We start from the raw sequence: 8,721 nt of genomic DNA on the forward strand, positions 1-8,721 counted from the left end.
AGAGAATGGGGCTTTCTCTCCACCAAGGGCTCCCCAGTTATTAAGGCCACCCTTATGTCCCATCTCCTCGAGGCCCTTCAGTTACCCACCCAATTAGCTATCATACACTGCAAGGGACACCGGACCGATGGGTCCCCCGTTGCCAAGGGAAACAACTATGCTGACACTGTTGCCCATAGTCTAACATCCCGAAAACATCCTAGTCTGGCTCCTCTTCTTTTCCTTTCCACTCCTTCCCTCCAGCCTCACTACACTCCAGAGGAGCGTGACAGCCTTCTTGCCCAAGGGGGATCAACCACCACCGAAGGGTGGGTCCTTCTTAAGGACGGCAAGCTGGCTCTCGCTAAGGCACAGGCCCTGGAACTCGTTGGCCAGGTCCACTCTTCACTTCATATTGGCACTAAGGGCCTCTTCCACCTCTTACAGCCTCTATTTTCACACCCTGCCCTATATTCTCTCATCAAAACTGTGTGCTCCAACTGTGACATCTGTGCCTCTGTTAACCCTCAAGGGGGCTTCAAACCCCCTGTATCCACACACCAGATGCGTGGTCACCTCCCCGGACAAGACTGGCAGGTCGACTTCACTCATATGCCACCTCACAGGCGTTCCAAATATCTTTTAACACTGGTAGATACCTTTACAGGATGGGTTGAAGCCTTTCCCACTGCCAGTGAAACTGCTGCTGTTGTTGCCTCCACTCTCATTACTGAAATTATCCCATGCTTCGGCCTTCCTTCCTCCATTCCGTCGGACAATGGCCCTGCTTTTATTTCTAAGGTTGTTCATCAGGTCTGTGAGGCTCTCAATGTCGAGTGGAAGCTTCATGTTCCCTACAGGCCGCAGTCCTCCGGGAAGGTTGAAAGGGCTAACAGACTAATCAAAGACCACCTCACCAAACTCATTATTGAGACCCACCAATCATGGCTTGACCTTTTGCCCTTAGCTCTCACCCGGATCAGGGCAGCCCCTCGGCATCCTACCTACCTTAGCCCTTTTGAACTCATGTACGGCCGGCCTTTTCTCATTAACCACCATCTTCCAGCCCAGCCCTCACTTTTGGCCTCTTATCTCCCATATCTCTCCCTCCTCAGGCAACTTCTCCGGGCCCACGTGGACAGATACCTACCTCAGCCTCCGGAGACCAACTCAGATATCTCTCTCACGGGTATACAGCCCAGCGACTCGGTACTTCTTAAAAGTCTTCACCCCAAGCCCCTTGAGCCCCAGTGGACGGGGCCCCATACAGTCATTTTGACAACACCTATGGCTGTAAAACTCCTAAACAACCCTACCGGCTGTTGACATCACATCTCACACATCAAAAGGTCTTCACCTCAAGATGCTTCCCCGTCCTACTCCTGCCACCAGGTGGGTCCCACTAAACTCCGTTTTACGCGGGCTTCTATGCCTCCTGGCCCTCCCAACAGCGGCTCCTGATTCAACATATGTCTGGAGATTTAAGGTACGCGAAACCCACCCCTCAGGAGACACCCGTGTAGCCGGCTCTGCTGACTGCTCTCCAAAAGGCTGCCAAATGGCCCTTACCATTCCCGTCCCTGACATCCATTGACGGTGCCCCACTCCCGGTTCTATGCTACCTATATGACCAAACTTTTGACTATTGTCGGGTGCAGTCTGACGTGTATGGGGGGTGCCCTAAATTGTTATGCCACTTCCATAATACTAGATATCCAAAGGGATGACGGGGTTATTATTATAGGAAATACGGTTGGGGACCTAACACATTCTATTTCTCAGACAAAAATAAACTTCAACTAGATATCCTTGACCCTTGGGACCGGCGTTGGGAAATTGGAGTCACAGGCAAAGTATACTGGAAAATGCATGACTGTTACCCTTCAGCGACTATTCACGTCAGCCGTGAATAGGTCCTGGCCCACCAAACACAGGTTCAAATATCTATCAATATTCTGGAAGCAAAACAAACTCTAGCAGGACAACTTTCCTCCCACCCGAAACATCCCCCTCTTACCTCCTGGCTAAATATTATTCAACATACCCTCGCCTTCCTAAACTCCTCTGAAATAATCTCTAATGTCTCCCACTGTTTCCTCTGTGCCTCTCTTCAGCGACCCCTACTGGCTGCTGTCCCCCTAAACTTTTCTAACCCTCAGAGGACTCCCTCATTGGGTCCCTCATGCTCCACTCTGCTCACTCGAGTTCCCCCATGGGAACCTGAGCCCACAGGCCAACCTTATGCAGATCGCGTGTGCTTTCTCACCACCCTCACTGACTCCAACCTACAACTTCAGGGACGCTGTCTCACTAACCATACTGTGACCGCGACCACCTCCTCGGCTCCGGGACAGTTCTTCTGGTGCAATGGAACACTTACCCGCTACGTCAATACTTCCACCCCGGGTCCTTGTTTCCCTGTCATGGTCGTCCCTCAATTAACTCTATATGGTGAGTCTGAATCCCAGTGGCTTCTCCCGGGACCCCGCTCAAAACGAGCCATCTTCTTGCCGGACATGGTGGGTCTCAGCGTGGTCTCCTCCATCGCAGCCTCAGAGCTTGCGAGAGGCGCCCTGGGCCACAGTGTCATTTCTGCCCAAGACTTTGCAGATCGCCTACAGCTCTCCCTGGAAACCACGTCCGCGTCACTAGATTCCCTGCAGAGACAACTGACTTCTCTGGCTCACGTAGCTCTCCAAAACCGGAGGGCCCTGGACTTATTAATGGCTGAGAAAGGAGGAACCTGCATTTTCCTCCTTGAGGAATGCTGCTACTACGTCAAAGAGTCAGGCTTATAGAACAAAACATAAACAAACTCGACACCCTGAGCAAAGAGCTACACAATCGCCATGGGCAGACTACTTCCCCCTTCGGATGGATACAGTCCCCACTAGCCACCTGGCTGTTACCCTTAATAGGACCCATTGTCACCATTTGCCTAATCCTTCTCTTTGCCCCCTGTCTTTTACAGTTTCTCCAACGCCACCTGCAGGAATTATCCAGAGTGACAGTAAACCAGATGCTTCTTCATCTCTACTCTCCTCTTCCAGTCACCCCTCCACCAGCCAACTCGGCCCATAGCCCACACTATGTCCCTCAAAAGCAGGAAGTAGCCAGAAAGACCACGATGCCCTATTATCAATAAAAGGCCGGAATGTAAGGCTGGTGGCAGGTACCCCTCCCTTCCCTAATGGAAAAAAGAAGAAGCCCCTCCTATCCCTCAATACCCGCCCAAAGCTGAAACAAAGAAATTCCTCACTCCTAGCACCGACATCTCCTGGCCAAAGAAGCTCCCATCCCCCAGCCCTAAGGACATAGATAAACCCACTCAGACTGCTGGGTGGCAACTTCCCGGGTCTCTCTTTCACGGGGCCCGTGAACTTCGCCCGGGAGCACCCTAATAAAGCCTCGTTACTTTCCCTTTTTCAATTCTGTTTGTCTTTCTTTCTCTGGTGCCGGCTACTTCAAAGAAACCGTACATACACCTTAAATCATCATTTGTATGTTATTTTCAATCCTAATATACAGTATAATCCTTTAGAACTCAACTTTATCTACTTGATTTTTGTTTTATTTTATTTATCTTTTGGCTATTTATTTCCTCAAGAATCTTCATCATGTTCTTTTAAAAGCCGATGTGAATGAAGAGAGCTATCTTTTTTAATTCCAGAGCCCGGGAGGGCGCGGGGAGCTGAGCAAGCGCGCAGCCCCGACCGGCACCGCGGCCCGCAGGGTGAGGGCCTGCGGCCCGAAGCGTCCGTCTGGACACAGCCCGTGATGTCAGTGCCGGTGAACGTGGCCTCTGAATGGTGCCGTTTCCACCTTCCTCCCACTCTGCGGTGACGGTGGAGCGCTGAGGCGGGAGAATGCCAGCACAGGCTTGGGGCCGAAGAGCCCAAGCCCATCTGTCGTCTCCACTGTCACCAGAGCTGCTCCGTCCCCTGAGAGTCAGCTCTGGAGAACGTGAACTGAGGGCAGAGAGTGTCGTGGGCCCAGCCTAGGTCTCTCCAGCCCAGGAGCCACTCGCACCCTGGTGCCTGGGCACACACACGCACACCCAGCACTCCCGCCCGGGCTGGTGTGAGTGTCCCTCTGTGCCCTGGGCCCCTGTGCTTCTCCTGGGGAGCATGTCACGGTGCGCTCCAGACCGTGCAGCCCTGAGACCAGCCTCTGCCCCCTGCACATCTGGGAATCCGGACCCAGAGGAGACACCTGTAGGGACTTTTGACTTCAATTGACTGATGCTTGAGAGGAGGAGAAAGGGGCAATGGCTTGGATCCTGCATATCTATTCATTGATCAACAAGACACACACCGAGCCACTGAGCTGTGTGTCCCATACAGGCTTTTATTTATCTACTTCTTTCAGAGTGATGGTATTCTTTCTAGGAGACACAGCCAGAGAAACAATAACACGAAATATTTGCAAATTACTTGGCAAACATAATTTTGGAGAATTGCTATTGGCCGTATGAGGGAAGGCAGGAAACACATCGCCATGGAAACTAAAGAAAATACAAAATTAATTTAGGCCAATCATACAAAGTCAGAATCCTCTGCTAAAAAGCTACAACTCATTCCAAGGGGTTTCTCATTCTAAAGAAAATATTTACCTTCCTTTCCTTGTTTTCCTCACTGTTTCCCCACCGTCGTAGAGTCAGGCATTACCATTTCAGTGAACGCAGCCAGTAGGACAAGCGCTGCCGGATGACCCCAGGTCCCTGATGCCTGCAGGCTCTGCACACAGAGACGAAGGAGGCAGAAGGTCACGGCCCACGGCAGAAGTGTCACGGCAGACACTATCGCTTCCCTGCCGGCACCACTGCCCACCTGCATTCTCACCGCCAGAACTCCAGGGTGCCCAGGCACGAGAAGCCCACAGGCCTGGGGGAAGCAGATGCTACCTCCAGCCCAGAGGGGACGCCTGGGTTGGTCCAGGCCAGTGACAGGGGCATCATTGCCCACGTTAAAGACTGAGTGAGGTCTGGTTTCTGGGTTTGTAACTTAACGATGGCCATTTGGCTCTGTTGAAAAGCTGACTAGCCCTCTGCGGAAGGCTTCCCTCATTGACAGCAGCAGAACAGGAGAAAAGGTTTCCTTTCTGGTTTCTTCAACAGCGACAAGTGGTCTCAGGATCTGGTGACACTGGAGAGGAACATCACCCACCTCTTAGTAAGGCAGAGCGGGAGGTACAAAATGCCTCTTGGAGACCCTCAGAGACATCACTAAATTCAACAACGCCGGAGGGATCCCACTGCTGTCAGGAGAGATGAGACTGTCCTTGCCGCGTAAACTGTGTTACTTGGGCTTTCTATAGCTTGTGACTCAAGATGTCCCCTGAGATAAAATACAGCTACCTTTGGAGAAAGGGGCATTATCGTCCACGGATCTACCACACGTAGCTTAACAATACAAAGTGGCCAGAATGTCCTGTTTCCACCACGAAACCAAGTTCTAGTTGGGAAGTTTCCCCTAGTGGGTAGCTTCCTTGTTACTCACCTCCACCCCAAAATACCCGTGCACATTTCCCACATCGCACTTACCGTGCTGCCTTCCAGTGCTGTTTCATACCTGTGCTTTCCGCTAGACCAGGCCATAAGCTTCTTATAATCATGGAAATTTTTTTCCATATTTGACCTCAAATTCCCAGGACTGCTCCTAATGCCATAGTATATGCTTAGTAAATAGCTGTTGATAAATTCTGATGCACCCACAAAAACATGCACATTTATCGATAGATCCTCTAAAAATAATATTTATGATTTTTCTGTTAAATGACTACACTTCAGACATCTGTACACGTCTTCAAAGCTGGCCTGCCCCTTGCCTCAGCCTTGGACCAGAGCGGGCAGGTTTGGGTTTGAATTTTCAGCTACACCCGCTGCCGTTCCAGCTCACGGGCTCTCTGGAACATAGTCTGGAGTGTACGGGGAACATAAAGGAGACCCACGAACCCACCGCAGTGCTGTTCCTCCAGTCTGCTCAGCCTTCTGCTTTCTGTCTCCCAGCGTTATTTTATGATCATCTGTTATTTCCAGGGCTTTTCACTGTATTTAGAAGAATAATTGGGGAAAAGGAATCTCCATCATCGTGTTCCAGCATGTACAAATGCTGAGTTTTACACATTTTTATTTTATCTTCACTAACATTAGAAACTAGTAATCGAGTAATTAAGTACCAGCTAATCAAAAAATGAGTTATCTTTGAAAAATAAAATAAAAAGAGGGCACTTTGGCTTTTTCCTCCCGTCCACAGCTGAGTCAGGGCCCAGTAGACAGAGCTTGGGAGAGTCGGGGAGGCCGAGAAATGGCATCCTGACTCCTTGCCTGGAGACTTGCTGAGATCGGTGGATCCACTGCCTGCATGTCCTGGTGTTCGTGGGATGCCTTTTACATATTGGCGGTCAGGAATGAGACTGTAGGGAGGGCTGGGAAATAGGAGCTAACCAACACCAAGTAAATTTAGGCCAATAATGCTAGGATTTGTGCACTGACGGGTGGTCCCAGCCTCCCTGGCGGGCCAGTGCCCGCTGCACTCCGGCAGCACCCTCACTGTGTGTCTCCAGTGAGCTGTGTCTTTAGACTCCTGTTCCTTCCCAGAGGGCAAAGGAGGGACTTTATTCATGGGTCTGTCTCCAGACCCAAGCGCTGTGCCTGGTACACAGTGGGGTCAACTGCATGTGCTACCTCTTGCTACAGTGGAAGTTTCTGCTGAGACCTGGTGATAGAACAGATGCAGACATTCCAAAGGCACTGTCAGAACGCATGAAGAGTTTACGAACCACTCACCCACACAGAGAGTACAAAAGGTTAGAGAGTTGGGGATTGGAGGGAGCCTTAATAAGGGTTTTATTTAGAGAGAGCTTCTGGAGTGTGTGAGCCACATTCCCCACCCAGCTGAGAAAATCTGGTCCTGTTTGACCCTGTCCAATGGGGCCATTGTGGGTGGGGGTGCAGGAAAACAGGTCTCAGCAAAGAAGCTGCAGACTCACCCTGGGGTTTGCAGGGGCTGAGACTGAAGGAAGCGGCCACAAAGCACTTGAACAGGAGCAGTGTGCACTCAGGCGGGTCAAGAAAGTCACAGATGGGAGACGCCAGCCGCAGGGCAGAGTCGGAGGGATGGCTTGGGGAGACCCGGCTTGCACGCTGTCCAGGCCCAGAGCACAGGCCACTCTGCACCAGAGCTGGCACAGAGCAGCACCCCTGCTTCCTCCCCTCCCCTCCCCAGTGCCCCTTCCTCAGGGAGAGGGCAGGCGGAGGTGAGGGGAAGTGGGTGTGGACGTGCCTCACCTGAGGACACAGGACGCCTGTCTGCAACCGGCCCCCACAAAAGGGAACTAATAAGTCATCTTATTTTAAAATATACTCAGTAGTTTTGGTTAATGCCTGAGATTATAAATGTTTAATTACTGGGATAGCCAGTGTTGACGACTTGGAGTAACCGTAAGGAATCTCACTAACAAAGAACAGCAGAAAAATCTCAGTTGTCCCAGCGGCAGCAAAGGAAACGGCGCCATGGAGGAAGGATAAGAGGAAGTGGGAGAAACAAACCACGTTGCCTTTGGTCACAACCACAAGGTTTGGCATGTGGTGCATTGACTGCGAGCCTGCCATGCCCCGGGCACCACATTAGGAGCTTTTGGTGGCAACCGCCAGCCCCCTGGAACCTGTGTTTCTCAGGGCATCGTCCCAGTTTCATAAGAGTCAGCGGCTCCAGGACATGATGTGCCTCACCTGAGACCCACAGGTAGGAAGTGACAAAACTAAATTCAAGCTCAGGTCTGCTTGGCTCCAAAGCCTGTGCTCTTCCTGCCAGGGCACGTGGCAGCTGTTTACTCAGCAAGTGACTCTCAAGCATCCCTGATGAGCCAGGAGGGTGCGGAGAAGCCAGGACATGCAGAATGCGTGTGCCCTCCGCCGTCTGCTGGGCCTGTAGATTAGCAGGCGAGTGGACATCATTAAGACACTCACACTCCTTGGTATTTAATGCCTGGTTTCCAGAGGAGGCGAATGCTTCGGCGGAAACGGCTGGCTCCAGGGCAGCATGCAAAGAACCCGGGCTTTGGGCCGGGAGGTCTCCAGATGGGGGACAGGGGGACAGGTGGGGAGAGGAGGAAGCCAGGGGGGGTGTGCGTCAGGCACGGGAACAGCACACACAGCGTTTCTGGGGTGGGGAGGAGGCTCAGGTCTGGCAGGAAAGCACAGGGGGACACAGCAGAGCAAGGGGAGAGAAGGGACGTGATGACAGGAGGTCAGGAAGGGGGTTCTACAGCAGCCACCGTGTGGGGGTTGTGGTCCCCAGAAAGGAGTTGAGTTTCGTCTTTACCTTAACAGCCAGGTGCTCCCTTCCCGTCCTGCAGCTGAGGCCGGTTCCGCAGGTTCACCCGATCGCAGACTCTTTCCAGGGGGGCGGGAGGCTCCCACGCGGCAGGCGGCACCATGTGGATAAAGGGCTGGGGCTCTGGACGGTGCCAAGCAGACCTGGCTCTGCCCCTCGTAGCCGTGAGACGCTGGGCGTGCTGTGCTGCCTCCCCACACTCAGTCCCCACCTCAACCAGGTGCAGGGTGGGGAACACATGGGACCATGTAGAGCCGGTGGCACCCACCCAGCCCAGCCGGTAGGAAACGTCCAAGGGCGCTAGCTGTGCTCGGGGAGCCTGCAAGGGACTGTCCTCTCTGTTTTCTTCCAGGGACCTAGTGGACGACTCCTCTGAACCACTGGGGCTGTCGTGCTAACGTTAGGG

At 52.5% G+C, this 8,721-nt stretch overlaps 1 long non-coding RNA gene across 3 annotated transcripts; it reads right to left on the reverse strand.

Moving 5' to 3' along the window:
• Positions 1–4,325: 4,325 nt before the first annotated feature.
• Positions 4,326–8,337, reverse strand: LOC123643540. Of its 3 annotated transcripts, XR_006736826.1 has the most exons (4): positions 7,712–7,819; positions 4,809–5,123; positions 4,592–4,715; positions 4,326–4,483 (listed from the first exon to the last, which is right to left on the reverse strand). It is a non-coding gene; the product is annotated as an uncharacterized LOC123643540 (long non-coding RNA). The 3 variants fall into 3 exon arrangements; XR_006736827.1 differs by lacking the exons at positions 4,809–5,123; positions 7,712–7,819 and adding an exon at positions 8,304–8,337; XR_006736825.1 differs by lacking the exon at positions 7,712–7,819 and having other exon boundaries at positions 4,809–5,572.
• Positions 8,338–8,721: the final 384 nt, after the last annotated feature.

The sequence above is a fragment of the Lemur catta genome, chromosome 8, assembly GCF_020740605.2.
Source record: "Lemur catta isolate mLemCat1 chromosome 8, mLemCat1.pri, whole genome shotgun sequence".
Taxonomy (NCBI): Eukaryota; Metazoa; Chordata; class Mammalia; order Primates; family Lemuridae; genus Lemur; species Lemur catta.